Source organism: Muscardinus avellanarius (genome assembly GCF_963383645.1).
Source record: "Muscardinus avellanarius genome assembly, chromosome: 13".
Classification (NCBI taxonomy): domain Eukaryota; kingdom Metazoa; phylum Chordata; class Mammalia; order Rodentia; family Gliridae; genus Muscardinus; species Muscardinus avellanarius.
This window is the reverse complement of record NC_137799.1, coordinates 94,653,363-94,670,950: the sequence shown is the minus strand read 5'-3', so window position 1 is coordinate 94,670,950 and position 17,588 is coordinate 94,653,363.

Here is a 17,588-nt window from a genome sequence, read left to right as displayed (position 1 = left end):
ACCAGCAGCAGGGCAGCAAATTCACCGAGTCCACTACAGCTCCATCTGCGTACTCAACAACAGTGAGTCAAATTGCAGGCCCCAGAGAAGAAATCCCAGTACTGCACTCCCAGGCACTTGACACAGTGGGGGAGTGGTGGTGGCAGAGATATCACACCATAGAAGAACGCCCAACCTGGCACCCCCCCATAGTCTAAAGCAGCCTCAATTGACTCCCTGGGTCTGAGACTCTGCGATACAACCTACCTAGTAAAGGAGTAGTGGGGTCAGAGATACCATAGACTCGAGATCCAGAGCACCTTAAGTAAAGTCATAGTGACCCAAGGGAAGAACCCAGAGAAGGCACAAACTTCCAAAATCATGGGAAAGAGGAATAACACTGGAGCAATGAATGCCCACAACCCCACAACATCAGAACCTGATAAAACAGAAAATCAGAGATTTCTAGAAGATCAAATCAGGAAACTAACTGTAGAAATAATAGAGGTGTTTCGAAAAGAATTCAGAGAGAGCCAAAAAGAGATAAAGGATGCAATTAATGAAGTAAAGGCCTCAATTCAAAGCACAAACAACCGATTAGACCACAGGGAGAATAGAATCTCGCTCCTAGAAGATGATCACTCCAAAAATGAACGCATAGTTTCTAAGCTAGAAAAAAATATCCGACAGCAGGAATCTGATATTGAAGAAATATGGGCCCATTTTAAGAGAGCTAACCTAAGAATAATTGGAATAGAGGAGGGATAAGAAAGTGAAACCAAAGGGATCAACAATCTCTTCAAGGAAGTAATAGCAGAAAATTTTCCAAACATAGAGCAAGAGGTCGATACACAGGTCCAGGAAACTTATAGAACTCCCTTTAGACAGGATCGGAGAAGAGGATCCCCACGCCACATAATTGTCAAAATGACCAATGTGGATGCCAAGCAGAGAATCTTAAAGGCAACAAAAACAAAGGACCAAGTGACATTCAGAGGCAAACCAATTAGAATCACTCCAGACTTCCCAAACCAAGTCATGAGAGCCAGAAGGGCTTGGAGTAACATATTCCAAACTCTGAAAGAAAACAACTTCCAGCCAAAAATTTCCTACCCAGCAAAACTTTCTATCAAATTAGATGGAGAAATAAGAAGCTTCCATGACAAACAGAAACTGAAGGAATTTATGTCTTCAAAACCAGTGCTAGAGAAAATACTCAAAGAGATTAACTACAAAGAAGAAATAGGTAACACACCAGAACCAGAGAAACAAGATTTTCCATCCAACAGACAACTAAGATTGGTTATCTGTGGAGATTCATTATTTATGTTAGTCTTTTACCTATCTCTAAATTGTATTGTTTGCCTTTATTGTTGTTAATTTTTAGGATGTCTAGTTGGAATATTAATATACCTTCAGATATAGCATTTGGAAATATTTTATCCCATTCTGTCAGTAACTTTTAACTCTGTTTACATTGTCTTTGAATATACAATATTTTATTTTTTAGGGAGTTTGTATACCCTTCTGTTGCCTGTGCCATTGAAATCATATCCAAGAAATCACTGCCAATTTCAATGTTGTGAGGTTTTATGACCCAGATTTTCTTCTAAAAGTTTATAGTCTTAAGATTTATATTTAGGTCTTTTATCTATTTTGAGTTAATATTTGTATATTAGATTAGGTAAGGGTCCAATTTTATTCCTTTTCATGTAATTATTATGTTTCAACAATATTTAGTTAAAAGATTATTATTTCCTCCACCAAATGTTCGTGGAAACCTTGTCAAAAATAACAACAATATATGGAAGAATTTAGCTCTAGGCTTTTATTTAACTCCAGTGGTTTATATATCTGCCTTTAGAACAATACTACACTGTTTCAATTATTGTAGCTTTATATGGTTTGAAATCAGAAAATATACATCTTCTAGCTTTGTTCTCTTTCAAGATTGTTTTGGGTATCTAGAGTTCATATTCCATATTAGGATAGATTTTTTCTGAAAAATAAATGTATAAATATATGATAGTTTCACCTAAAAAAAAAAAAGAAAAGAAAAAAATATTCTCTGGTAAGAAAGAAAGCAAAAAGAAATATTGAAATGTTATCTTTAAGTTATCAAAAGCTTGGTATCAGACAAATGAAACTGTTATATTAGATTATCATTGTTAATTTTGGATAAATTGCTATAATACTAGATGTCAACCACTAAGCCAAGCATGGGAAGGAGGGATGGGGAGAGAAAGGGGTGAGAATTGGGTAGGGGCTAACTGGGCGATGTGTGCATGTATGTCTACAAAAGTTTTTTTGTATCCCACTATGATGTATGAATACAGTGCACCAATAAAAAAATAAAAAAAATTCTCTCAATAATCACACTGAATGTCAATGGTCTCAACCATTTTGAACACTTAAACCAACCAATAATAATCAAAGTGATTGAAACAGCAAAAAAGAGCTTACCATCAAAGAAAAGCCCAGGACCAGATGGTTTCCCAAGTGAATTCTATAAAACCTTTATAGAAGAGCTAACCCTAATACTCCTCAAACTATTTTGTAAAATAAAAAAAACAAACGGGACTCCCCAAATACATTCTATGAAGCCAACATCACCCTAATACCCAAACCGAATAAAGACAGTTCAAGGAAGGAAAACTATAGGTCTATATGTCTGATGAACTTGGATGCAAAACTATTAAACAGAATACTAGCAAAAACCACATCAAGATAATCATACACCATGACCAGGTAGGGTTCATCCCAGGGATGCAAGGCTGGTTCAACATATGAAAATCAATCCATGTAATTCATCATATAAACAGGATCAAAGACAAAAATCACATGATCGCCGGGCGTGGTGGCGCACGCTTGTAATCCCCGCGCTTGGGAGGCGGAGACAGGAGGATCGCGCAGGTTCGAAGCCAGCCGTGCTGGCGTAAGAGACCCTGTTTCAAAAATATAAAATAGGTCTGGGAGTGTAGCCCGGAGGAAGGAGGGCTTCCAGGAACCCCAGTACCACCAAAAAAACAAACAAAAAAAAAAAATCACATGATCATTTTAATACATGCTGAAAAAGCATTTGATAAAATTCAACATCCATTTATGATAAAAAAAACACTGCAGAGAATTGGAATAAAAGGAACATCTCAACATCATAAAGGCAATCTACAATAAGCCCACCACCAACATCATATTAAATGGGGAAAAACTTCAAGAATTCCCCCTAAAAACAGGAATGAGACAAGGACGTCCATTATCACCACTTCTCTTCAATATAGTACTAAAGACTCTAGCCAGAGCAGTAAGGCAAGAAAAGGAAATCAAAGGAGTACAAGTAGAAAAGAACTCAAACTTTTACTATTTGCAGATGACATGATACTATACTTAGAAAACCCAACAAACTCAACCAAAAGGCTTATAGAACTGATCAACAAATTCAGCAAAGTGTCTAGATACAAAATCAATCTTAAAAAACCAGAAGCTTTTCTGCACACCAACCACAAACCCACTGAAAAATTCAGAAAACACTTCCACTGAGGATATCCCACAAAAAAAATAAAATACTTAGGAATAAACTTAACCAAGGAGGTAAAAGATCTCTACAAAGAAAATTATAAAACATTGAAAAAAGAAATCAAAGAAGATCTTAGGAGATGGAAGGATTTTCCATGTTCATGGATTGGCAGAATAAATATTAAAATGGCCATCCTTCCAAAAGTGATCTACAGATTCAACGCAATGTCCATTAAATTACCAAGATCATTCCTCACAGACATAGAAAAATCAGTCCTTAAATTTGTTTGGAATAACGAAAAGCCCAAAATAGCTAAAGTAGTTCTCAGCAACAAAAACCATGCAGGAGGAATCACAATACCTGACTTTAAACTATACTACAAAGCCATTGTAAGAAAAACAGCATGGTACTGGCACAAAAACAGATACATAGTCCAATGGAGCAGAATAGAAGACCCAGAAACAAGTCCCCACACTTTTAGCCAATTGATTTTTTACAAAGGGGCCAAAAACTTACACTGGAAAAAAAGATAACCTGTTCAACAAATGGTGTTGGCAAAACTGGTTAACCATATGCAGAAAACTGGAAATTAATCTCACTTTCTCACCCTGCACAAGAGTCAATTCAAGATGCATCAAAGACTTGGAAATCAAACCAGAGATCTTGAAGTTCCTTGAAAAGGGCATAGGTCCAACACTGCAACACATAGGCACAGGTAAACACTTTCTCAACAAGACCTCAAAGGCACAACAAATTCAAAGGTGAATCAATACATGGGATTGCATGAAACTGCATGGTTCTATACTTAATGTTCAGCAAAGGAAATGTCAAGAACCTTACCTGAGAGCCAACAGATTGGGAGATTTTTGCCACCTACCCCTCCCATAGAGGACTAATATCTAGAATATACAGAGAACTCAAGAAACTCAACACTTAAGAAAACAAACTAATCAAAAAATGAGCAAGCGAACTAAATAGACACTTCTCAAAAGAAGAAATTCAAATGGCCAATAAATGCATGAAAAAATGCTCAATATCGTTGGCAGTCAGAGAGATGCAAATCAAAACTACCCTGAGATTTCACCTAACTCCAACTAGAATGGCAGTCATTCAAAACACAAACAACAGGAGCTGGCGAGGATGTGGAGAAATGGGAACTCTAAAACATTGTTGGTGGGATTGCAAATTAGTCCAACCACTTTGGAAAACAGTATGGAGACTCCTCAGAAGAATGGGAACAAATCTACCATTTGACCCAACAATACCACTTCTGGGTATCTACCCAAAATAAAGGAAGCTACCAAACTACCAAACTAATGCATGAGTATCTATGTTCATAGCTGCACAATTCACCATAGCCAAACTATAGAACCAGCCAAGATGTCCATCAACAGATGAATGGATTACAAAACTGTGGGATATGTACACAATGGAATTTTACTCAGCCATAAAAAAAACACAATTACATTATTTACAGGGAAATGGATGGAACTGGAGGACATTATGCTAAGTGAGATTAGTTAGTCACAAAAAATAAGAAATCAGGTGTTTTCCCTAATATGTGAAAGCTAAGGAGAAATGGGTCATAGGAGGAACTCTAGACGAAAAAGGAAATCCTATAGAGGAGCAAACAAGACAACCTAAATGAGAAATGGGAGTGGAGAAGAAGGAAATTCACTAAAATACACAACATACTTAAACATATTGAAGTCAACCACCAAGCCAAACAAGGGAAAGAGGGATGGGGAGAGTGGGAATTGGGTAGGGGTTTAATCAGTGATGTGTACATGTCTGTACACACAAGTTTTTTACCCCAATATGATGTATGAATATAATATACCAATAAAAAATTTTAAAAATTATTCAAATAAGGCAACAGCAGGGCATTAAAGCAAGTGCAAAGCCTGTGCAACCTAGCAGTCCTGTTACTCATAGGAAGCTGGCTCTTTATCTTCTCTACTCAAAATAATAAGATCATTTTTAAAAAAAAGAGAGAATGTAACAGGCAAGGAACTATTAAAAGAAAAGGCAAATAGAGCGGGTCCCAGGTTGGGCAAGAGCCCACTAACTACTGGGCCCTTGCCTGGAATAGAAGAGCCCAACACCTGCTGGTCCTTGGAGCCCTTTGAGATATGAGGTGGATTGTCACTAGATTTATTAATATGATAGCAGCATTTTTCCTGAGAGAGACATACACTGCCCTTTTTAGCAGTTTTTCTTCATTAGACCAGAATCATTAATAGCAGCATTTTCCCTGAGTGACACTCGCCCACTCTTTTCAGCAGTGAGTGGGTTTGGGTCAGTATGGTCAAATGGAAAAACATGCTATTGGGTCAGAAACATCAGTAATTAATTTTAGATAGTTCAATACTTATGGCTGCCTGGCATCCAGAGAGAGAGAGAGAGCACCGTACTATGTAAACGAGTGGACCTGCTAAAATAAAAAGATTAAAGAGAATTATGCCGAGAAAAAGTTTAGTGGGCCCCAACTCTGTACAAGAGAATTTGTCCTGAGGCTGTTGTAGTGGAGCCCCTTTTAGCCATGTTAGATGATGCCAGTTGGGGTCCCCCAGCAGTTTGGCTGCAGTAGGTGTGGTGAGGATCACTGTAAAAGGCCCAGTCTACCATGGTTGGAGATGTTTTGGTTGGAGCAACTTGAGGAGGACTTGATCCCCTGGCTTAAGGGCCTTGACTGCCGGGTGTGGAGTCTCTCCTTCAGTCCCAGGTTGAGGAAGATATCAGTAAGTTCCCTAAGGAGGTGCCTGAGAAAAGACAAGGGAGATAGGAAGCCAAAGGGAGAGCGTGATTAATTAAAATAGGGCAACCATGCAGCAAAGGGGCTCGTAAAAGTGGGGCTTTGAGGGGCAGCCCTTACATGGGCCAGAGCCAGTGGTGGAGTTCAGGCCACAATACCCACAGCTCCAGGGAGAGTTTTGTTAGATGGTTTTTAAGAATCCCCTTCATTTTTTCTATCTTTCCTAATGACTGTGGTCTATATGGGATGTGAAGCTTCCAAGAAATGCCAAGATCTTGTGCCACCTGTTGAGTAACCTTAGAAATAAAAGCTGCTCCATTATTAGACTGTAAGGAATTAGGGAGTAGAAACTGAGGGACGATGTCTGAGCATAGAACATTGGCCACCGTGTTAGCCATCTCGTCCTTTGAGGGAAAAGCCTCTATCCAACCTGTTAGGGTATCGACCATGGTAAAAAGATATTTTAGTTTTTTGCGAGGCAGCATATGGATGAAGTTGATTTGCCAGTCCTGTCCTGGCAAGTGTCCTCTCATTTGGTGGGTAGGAAAGGAGGGGCGAAGGCCTCCTTGGGGAGACACAGCAGCGCAAGTAGAACAGGAGGCACTGACTTTACTAACCAGCTGCTGCAGGAAAGGAGAATGAAACAAGGGACTCCGGAAATGCTGCAGCACCATAGGTCCCACGTGGAGGGAATTATATATTAGGCTAATGGCTAATGGCTATCTCCAGCCTGGGCCACAGGCAGACCAATCTTATTCTATATCATAAGCCATCCATACCCTGTGCTGGATGCCCCAAGCTTGATCCAGTGTTTCCATTCAGCCAGGTTGTAATTAGGCACCATTGAGGGGAGGGTTAAAAATAGTACAGAGGCTGGTGGGCTTGGTTGAGGTTGTTGTGTCAGCTGTCTTGCTATATAATCAGCTTTATTATTCCCTTTGGCCACTAAGAAGGATTCTGCCTGGTGGCCCCGACAGTGGATGATGGCAGCTCAGATGGTAAAGAAAGGGAGTTTAGGAGCTTCTTAATTAAGGTGGCATTAACAGTGGGTGAACCCTTAGTGGAGAGAAATCTCTGCTATCTCCAGATTGAGGTATGACAATGTGCTATGAAAAAGGAATATTTAGAATCTGTACATATGTTCACCCACTTGTTTTTTGCCAGGTATAAAGTTCAAGTCAGGGCAGTCAGTTCAGCCTTCTGAGAGGTAGTGCCATCCGGTAACCTGGCAGCCTCAATGACTTGAGTTAGGGTTACCACTGCGTAGGCTGCTCTTTCCTTACCTCTGGCATCAGGAACAGAGCTGCCATCAACAAAATAAGTAATACCTGGATTAAGAAGGGGGGTGTCCTGGAGATCCGCCCAAGGTTTAGCTAAAGCTTCAATCATATCAACACAAGAGTGAACATCGTTAGGTGAACACGAATCAGGGCCTGAACCCTGGCCCACTGGTAAGAGTTAAAATAACATGAAGACCCCACCAAGTTAAATCATATGCTTGTATGATATGTTGGAATTCTTTAATAAAACCAGATGGACTGGCAGAAAAACAACCCAGTTTCTTTTCAAGTTGAGCAAGGTCAGGGAGGGAAAAAGGAACATGAACACAGACTACACCTTCTGCACCAGCCACCTCACAAGGTGAGGCTAAGAATGCCAGGTGTGGTGGTGCATGCTTGCAATCCCCACGCTTGGGAGGCGGAGACAGGAGGATTGCGCAAGTTCGAAGCTAGCTGTGCTGGCTTAAGAGACCCTTAAGGGTGGGGGTGAGGCTCAGAGGTACAATGTTCCTGAGTTCAATCCCCAGTGCAACAAGTACATTAAAGAAGAAAGGAAGAAAGAAGGAAAGAAAGAAACCTCAAAATAAAGACTTTCTTGCACCCCCATGATACCTTACTAAATGTTTGCTCACACACACACACACACACACACACACACACACACACACAGTGAAATTGATGGATATCAATATGCATGACCATATGTTTGTGTGAAGTAAACATTCAGAGAATTTGTGGACTGTGAGTGGTGCATCAGGGACTATGGACCTTTTGTGTGCAATGATCACCCAAGGGTCATTCTCAACCACTTCATTGCAGCTATGTTTGTTCATCCTTTAGAGCAAAAGAATCTTGCAAACATTGATTTCTGGCTCTTCTTTGTGCATATAGGTCGATCAGTATTTGTACTTTAGGCAGGTAAAGCTCCTGCTGGCTCCTCTGCATAGAGCATGAGCATGAAGATGCCCTCCTCCATGGCTTCAGGCTATTGGAAGACTGCAGAATCTGTGTTCTCCTGCCATCTACCACTGTGTGGTGGTTACTCCTGAATATCAGGCAGGTCATCTTTGTCACTAGTTCCAAACCAACATATCTGTAAGGAAACCTGAATATCTCAGTCAGCATCCCCACTGCCATAACCCAAAACAAGTGACCACACCATTTGGAGAAAGGTAGATTTATTTGCTCACAGGTTTTGTAGATTTCAGGGTTCAGTCCATGTCAGGCCAGGTCTGTGTTGCTCAGGTTGTGGCAGTGGGAAGCAAAGAGAGAGGGAGAGAATCTGCTCTGCTATACATCACAGAGGCTGGAAGCCAAAGAGCAAGTGATGGGAACAGGGACCATATATAATCCCCAAGGCCACACGCCCAAGGACTCACTGCCAGCCACACCCCACCTGCCCAGGCTCCCACCTGGTAAATGCCAATGGGTTCTTCCACTGATGAAATTATAACTCTTGTGAGGACTCTGTTTCCAAATAAAGGTTAGGGTCAGCGTGCGATGGCGGCCAGCGGGAAGGCCCAGGGCGGCGGACTGGAGTTGGGGTGGAAGTAGTGGTGAACAGCAGCGGGCATCCTCGCTGCGACCTCCTGGGGAACCAGAAAGGATCATTTGGCACTGGCAGTTTTCAGCTTCTGGGGGGTCACTTTGAGTTTGGTCCTTGCACCCAACAGAAGGAAAGTGGGTGTTTCTAAACCTCAAGCAGCAAGGCTTTGTGGCCGACCTTGCACAGCGTCCAATCAATGTAGATAAGCACAGATACTTACTACCTACCAGCTGCCTTGCACTCTAATGGGCCAGTGAGACTCTGCACCCCCATTTCATCTTTTTTAAAATGGTGAGACCTGGGAAGAGTTTGCTCAAAGGGAAACGTGGGAAGAAGCAGCTCTTCACCTGAAAAATGTCTGCTTCCCCTCAGTGGTGAATTCTTTCATTGAGGAGGAGAATTATCATTACGTCACTATATTAATGAAAGGAGAAGTAGATATGTATGACTCACGAGTCAGAACCAAAGAATGTAGAACCTGAAAAAAAATGAAAGTAAGAGAATTGTATACAATCACATGATGTTTATGTATATTGTTAATTAAATTTATACTTTTTTGGTACTAGGGATTGAACCCAGGGGCATTCTGCCTATGAGCTACACCCTCACCCTACTTTATTTTTTATTAGGAAACAGGATCTCACTAAGTTGTGGAGAGCCTCACTAAGTTGCTGGATATTTATATGTTAATATTTACACATATAATTATATTTTTGGAACATTAAACTCTTCATATTTGTGTCCTCCCTCAAAATCCATCATGTTGAAATCTTAATCCCAGGCTGATGTAATGGGGTAGAGCCCCTGGGGTGGTATTAAATCATGAGGGCCAGTCCTCAGAAATGGAGGAAATACCCTGTAAAAGAGACTCCACATAGGCCCCTCAGCCCTTCCTCCATATGGTGAGTTAGAAGATGGCCATCTGTGAGCCAGGAAGTGGGTCATCCCCATACATCACATCCACCAGTGTCTTGTCTTCAGACTTTCAGAGATCCTGGCCTCGGAGGCCCCAGTAGCAGCCTTGCCTCCTGTCAGGCTCCAATGCCGGCCATTGGCCCCGGCACCAGCCTAACCCCTCGGCAGGCTCTTATCCCGGCCTCGGAGACCCCAGCACCAGCCTTGACTCATGGCAGGCTCCAATGCCGGCCTCACTGGCCCCAGCACTGGCCTAACCCCTCGGCAGGCTCCAACCCCAGTCTCAGAGGCCTCAGTAGCGGCCTTGCCTCACGGAAGGCTCCGATGCCAGCCGCTGGCCCCGGCACCAGCCTAACCCCTAAGCAGGCTCCGATCCCGGCCTCGGAGGCCCCAGCACCAGCCCAGCCTCACAGCAGGCTCTGATGCCGGCTGCTGGCCCTTGCATCAGCCTAACCCCTTGTCAGGCTCCGATCCCAGCCTCGGAGGCCCCAGTAGCGACCTTGCCTCACAGTAAGCTCCACTGCCAGCCATTGGCCCCGGCACCGGCCTAACCCCTCGGCAGGCTCTTATCCTGGCCTCAAAGGCCCCAGCACCGGCCTTGCCTCACAGCATGCTCCGATGCCAGTCTCTCTGGCCCCAGCACCGGCCTAACCCCTCGGCAGGCTCCAATCCTGGCCTCGGAGGCCTCAGTAGCAGCCTTGCCTTACGGAAGGCTCTGATGCCGGCCGCTGGCCCCAGCACCACCCTAACCCCTCGGCAGGCTCCGATCCCAGACTCGGAGGCCCTAGCACCGGCCTTGCCTCATGGCAGGCTCCGATGCCCGCCATTGGCCCCGGCACCGGCCTAACCCCTCGGCAGGCTCTTATCCTGGCCTCGGAGATGCCAGCACCGGCCAAGCCTCACCGGCCAAGCCTCACCGGCCAAGCCCCGGCATCGGCCTAACCCCTTGGCAGGCTCCAATCCCAGCCTCGGAAGCCCCAGTAGTGGCCTTGCCTCACGGCAGGCTCCAATACCGGCCATTGGCCCCGGCACCAGCCTAATCCCTTGGCAGGCTCTTATCCTGGCCTTGGAGGCCCCAGCACCGGCCTTGCCTCATGGCATGCTTCGATGCCGGCCTTGCTGGCCCCAGCACCTGCCTAACCCCTCGGCAGGCTCCAATCCCGGCCTTGGAGGCCTCAGTAGTAGCCTTGCCTCATGGCAGTTTCCGATGCTGGCCACTTGCCCTGGCATCAGCCTAACCCATTGGCAGGCTCCGATCCCAGCCTCAGAGGCCCCAGTAGCAGCCTTGCCTCACAGAAGGCTCTGATGCTGGCCGCTGGCCCCGGCACCGGCCTAACCCCTCGGCAGGCTCCGATCCCAGCCTTGAAGGCCTCAGCACCGGCCTTCCCTCACGGCAGGCTCCAATCCCGGCCTCACTGGCCCCATCATCGGCCTAACCCCTCGGCAGGCTCCGATCTCGGCTTCGGAGGCCCCAGTATTGGCCTTGCCTCATGGCAGGCTTAGATGTCGGCCATTGGCCCCGGCACCAGCCTAACCCCTCGGCAGGCTCTGGTCCCTGCCTCAAAGGCCCCAGCACCGGCCTCGCCTCACGGCAGGCTCCGATACCGGTCTTGCTGGCCCTGGCACCAGCCTAACCCCTCAGCAGGCTCCAATCCCAGCCTCGGAGGCTTCAGCACCGGCCTTGCCTCATGGCAGGCTCCAATCCCAGCTTTGCTGTGTCCATCGCCGGCCTCACCCCTCGGCAGGCTCCAATCTGAGCACCCTCTTCACCCAACCAATTGTCCCATGTTCTCAAGGGTGCGTGGTGGTAGCATTCTGCCTCTGGGGTTATTATTTCAAAGGTTCCAGGTGTAATGCATCAGATCTCTGCCTCCCCTGAGTACTGGCCACTGCCATTTCCACTGCCTCCACCATTTCAAATCTTTCCCAAGCTCTTTTTCCACTCTGAATGTTGTCCAGTGTTCCTAAGCATGCGCGACAGTAGCATTCGACATTTGGTGTAATTTCTCCAAAAAAATAAGGTTGGTAGGATCCGATTTCTGCTTCTCCTGAATACAAGTCTCCACCGCCATCACAGAGACCGCTTTCAACACTGCCTTTCTCCTTGGACTCTGCTAAACTCTCTCCTTACAGGTGATGTCCAAGATTCTTAACAATATAGAGAAACAGCAGTCCTCCTTCACGGGGAATTTTTCCATAAGTTCCAGTGCATTTGGATACATTTTGTCTGCATCTCCAGTATCCTGGCATCCGCCACGGCCTTCTTAACCCCTCTCAGATATTTTTCTTTTTTCTTTTTCTTTTTTTTTTTTTTAATAAGAGAAGACAGTATGTGTGGTTTGAGGAGGTAGTGGGATCAGGCACTCAGTAGCACTGTGACCCGGCCCGGTTTTCCCATGGGTCTAGCATGCTTTGCACTACTCTGCCTGGGGCCCAGAGTCCTGCGACCCAGGCCCCAGCTGTTCCGGGGTCCGGTGTGCCCCGCCCAATCCCTGCCCGGGACCCAGGGTCTTACTGGGCCCGGTTTCTCCAGGGGTCTGGCATGCTATGCGCGGTCCAGCCCAGGGCCCAGAGTCCCACGACCCAGGCTCCGGCTGTTCCGGGTTCCGGCGTGCCCCGCGCGACCCCTGCCCAGGACCCAGAGTCTTACTGGGCCTGGTTTCTCCAGGGGTCTGGCATGCTATGCGCAGTCTGGCCCGGGGCCCAGGGTCCCACAATGAACAACTCCAGCTAGGCAGCAAGCCATGAAATCAACAAATAAAAACCAATAGTTTTCTATATGCCAAAAATGAATCTGCTGAGGAAGGAACCAGGAAAACAATCCACTCATAATAGCTTAAAAAAAAAACTTAGAAGTTTCTTCTCATCAAAGGAAACCATCAATAACTTAAAGAGGAAGCCTACAGAATGGGAAAAGATCTTTACCAGTCACCACTCTGATAGGGGGCTAATATCCAGAATATACAAAGAGCTCAAAAGACTCTTCACTAGCAAAACAAACAACCCAATCAAGAAATGGGCAAATGAACTGAATAGACACTTCACAAAAGAAGAGATACAAAGAGCCAATAGATACATGAAAAGATGTTCTACATCACTGGCCATCAGGAAAATGCAAATCAAAACTACACTGAGATTCCATCTAACCCCAATCAGAGTGGCAAACAAATCAAATAACAACAAATGCTGGTGAGGATGTGGGGAAAGAGGAACTCTTTTACACTGTTGGAGGGAATGCAAATTAGTTCAGCCACTATGGAGATCTGTGTGGAGGTTCCTAAGAAAGGTGGGAATAGATCCACCATATGATCCAGCTCTACCACTCCTGGGTATCTTTCCAAAGGGGTTGAATTCAGAGAACTACAGCAACATATGTATACCTATGTTCATAGCAGCACAATTCGTAATAGCCAAAATATGGAACCAACCCAGATCTCCATCAACAGATGAATGGATAGCAAAACTTTGGGAAATACACACAATGGAATTCCATTCAGCCATAAAGAAGAACAAAATTATATCATTTGCAAGAAGATGGAAAGTCCTGGAGAACATTATGTTAAGTGAGATCAGTCAAGCACAGAAGGAGAAGGTACATATATTTCCTCTAATATGCCCAAGCTAGGGAACACAGAGGATACCAGTGGGACTCCAGATAATGGAGGTGAAATATCAGCAAAGTTTGAATGGAAAGATAGGAGAGGAGGAAGGCTGATCTTGATTAATGAGGGTCTACATCCGAATATGTATAAAATTATGAATATGACATGGTTACCCTGGACAACCATTGGTGGGAGGGAGGAAGGGAAAATGGGGGGTGGAGGGGAGAGGGCATCAAATATAGTTTAAATGTATACCATTTATGTTCAATAAAAATTTGTTTAAAAAAAGTAACAATCCACCAAGAAGATATAATGATAGTAAATGTTTATGCCCCAAATGGAGGTGCATCTACACTTAGAAAACAAACCCTTCAGAAAATCAGATCCCAAATAGATCCAAATACGATAATATTGGGAAACTTCAGCACACCTGTCATGCCACTAGATCGATCTTCAAGGCAAAAGATGAGTAAAGACTCTTCAGAACTAAAGAAAACTATAAACCAAATGGACCTAATAGACATATACAGAATATTTCAACCAGAAATGGCAGAATACACATTCTTCTCAGAAGGTTCCCATGGAACCTTCTCCAAAATAGATCACATCCTGGACCACAAAGTAAGCACCAGCAAATTCAAAAGATATAATTCCCTGCATCTTTTCACACCACAATGGAATGAAAGTAGAAATCAACAATAGGAAGACCAAAGGAAACTACTTAAATACATGATGAGTGAATGACCAGAAATAAGGGGAGAAATAAAGAAATTCCTGGAATTAAATGAAAATAGGGACACAACTTACCAAAATTTGTGGGATACTTTGAAAGTGGTGTTAAGAGGAAAGTTTATAGCATTGAGTACCCACCTAAGAAGAACAGAGAGTCACCAAGTAAACAACATAATGACACATCTCAAGAACCCAGAAAAACTACAACAACCTAATCCCAAAGCCAGGAGAAGGCAGTACATTGTTAAAATCAGAGAAGAAATAAATAGAGAATAAAAAACCTATTCAAAGAATCAACAAAACAAAAAGCTGGTTCTTTGAGAATATTACTAAGATTGACAAACTCCTGGCCAACCTAACCAAAAGAAAGAGAATAAACTCAAATTATTAAAATCAGAAATGAAAAAGGAGACATCACCACAGACAGTGGGGAAGTTCAAAGGATTATCAGAAACTATTTTGAAAGTTTATACTCCTGTAGATTGGAAAACATGGAAGAAATCGATAGATTTCTAGGCACATATATCCTACCTAAATTGAACCAAGAGGACATAGCAAGCCTAAACCAACCAATAGCAAGAAAATATCCAGAAACAGCAATAAAAATTCTGCCATCAAAGAAAAGCCCAGACCCTGATGTGTTTCCAGCTGAATTCTAAAAAACTTTCAGTGAATCCAAATACTTCACAACTTGTTCCAGGAAATTGAAAGAGATGGAATTCTCTCAAATTCCTTCTGTGAGGCCAGTATCACAATCCCAAAACCAAATAAAGCTACCTCAAGAAAATTACAGAACAATATCCTTGATGAACATAGATGAAAATTCTAAACAAAATACAAGCTATAAACATCCAGAACTGTATCAAGAGAATTGTACACCATGACCAAGTTGGTTTCATCCCAGAAAAGCAAGTCTGGTTCAACATAAACAGATCAATACATGTTATTCACCACATAAATTGAACTGAGAACAAAAACCACATGATCTTATCAATAGATGCTGAAAAAGCATTTGACAAAATCCAACACCCATTCATGTTAAAAACACTGCAGAAAGTTGGAATAGAAGGAATGTATTTCAATATTATTAAGGCAATATACAATAAAGCCAAATCCAACATCATATTGAATGAGGAAAACCTACAAGAATTTTCTCTAAAATCAGGAATAAGACAAGGATGCCCACTATCACCATTCCTTTTCAGTATGGTCCTCGAGACTCTTGCCACAGCAACAAGACAAGAGAAAGAAATCAAAGGAATTCAAATAGGAAGAGAGGGATTAAAACTATCCTTGTTTGCAGATTACATGATCCTCTACCTAGTATACCCAAAGAACTCAACCAAAATCACTGGAGGTGATTAACCAGTTCAGCAAAGTTGCAGGATACAAAATCAGTCTAAAGAAATAAGTTGCTTTTTTATATGCCAACAATGAATCCACAATGAGAGAAAACCATTCCATTTACTATAACTTCAGGACCAATAAAATACCTAGGAATAAACCTAACCAAAGACATAAAAGACCTTTATAATGAAAACTATAACACATTAAAGAAAAAAATTGAAGAAGATCTTGGAAGACGAAAAGATCTCCCTTGCTCATGGATAGGCAGAATAAATATTATCAAAATGGCCATTCTGCCAATAGTGATCCACAGATTCAATGCAATTCCTATTAAAATACCAATGACATGATAAGTTGGGTTCCTCCACCCCCCCACATGATCTCACAGTGGGGACAAGAGGCAGAACCCTGGAAGCGGAGATATGGCGAGACTCCAGGTGCTGTGAGACGTACTTGAGACCATACTTGAGACAGACTCGCGACTAGAGATGTCGCGACAGAATTGGCGTTCCCACACTTAGTCCCACCCCCAAAAATACTGGCTTAAAAGCAGGATCATTTCTGCCCTGCCACGTGGACGACTCAGCGGGCCAATCCAGACTACTCTCAGCTCTCCAGGCAGAGGGCTCATAGTCCCTTCCCCCAACCCGCTGACCTCACCCCAAACCCAGAACCCCAAAGGTGCCAAGTTCTTTCACATGAAAGCAGATTTTTGTTACCTCAGTGGGTGCTTTGCCTCCTTTGCTGTCTCCCCAAGCCCCAACGCCTCCAGTTCAGCCTTTCATGACATTCTTCAAAGACCTAGAAAAATCAGTCATGAATTTTTTTGTGTGTGTGTGGTACTGGGGTTCGTGGAAACTCTTCTACCTCCGACCTACACTCCCAGACCTATTTTTATACTTTTTTTTTAAACAGGGTCCCTTAAGCCAGTGTGGCTGGCTTTGAACCTGCGCGATCCTCCTGTCTCCGCCTCCCAAGCATGGGGATTACAAGTGTGTGCCACCACGCCCAGCCAGTCATGAATTTTATATGGAGAAAGAAAAGACCCAGACTAGCCAAAGCAATCCTCAGCAATAAGAACCATACAAGAGGCATCACAATCCCTAATCTCAAATTATAGTATAGAGAAATAGTAAAAATAATATCCTGGTATTGGCACAACAACAGGCATACAGATCAGTGGAACAGAATAGAAGATACAGAAACAAACCCACACACCTATAGTCAATTGATCTTTGACAAAGGGGCCAAACTCATATGCTGGAGAAGACAAGCTTTTCAACAAATGGTGCTGGGAGAACTGGCTATCCATTTGTAGAAAGATGAAACTAAATCCTTACCTCTCACCATGCACAGGAATCAACTCACAATGGATCAAGGACTTAGAAATTAGACCAGAGACTGTGAAGTTATTAGAGGAGGGCATAGGCTCAACACTCCCAACATATAGGCACAGGCTGTAACTTTCTCAACAAGTCCTCCAAAGCACAGGAAATTAAAGCAGAAATTAACAAGTGACAGCCGGGCATGGTGGTGCACGCTTGTAATCCCCGCACTTGGGAGGCTGAGACAGGAGGATCACACAGGTTCAAAGCCAGCCTCAGCTACTTAGTGAGGCTCTCAGCAACTTAGTGAGATCCTGTTTCCAAATAAAACACAAAATAGGTCTGGGAGTATAGCCGGGAGGTAGAAAGCCCCTGGGTTCCACCCCCAGTACCACCACCAAAAAAAAAGACAATTTTAAAAAAAATTAACAAGTGGGATGGCATCAAAGTAAAAAGTTTCTGCTCATCAAAGGAAACCATCAAGAACCTAAAGAGAAAGCCTACAGAATGGGAGAAGATCTTTACCAGCCACCACTCTGATAGAGGGCTAATATCCAGAATATACAAAGAGCTCAAAAGACACTACACTAGCA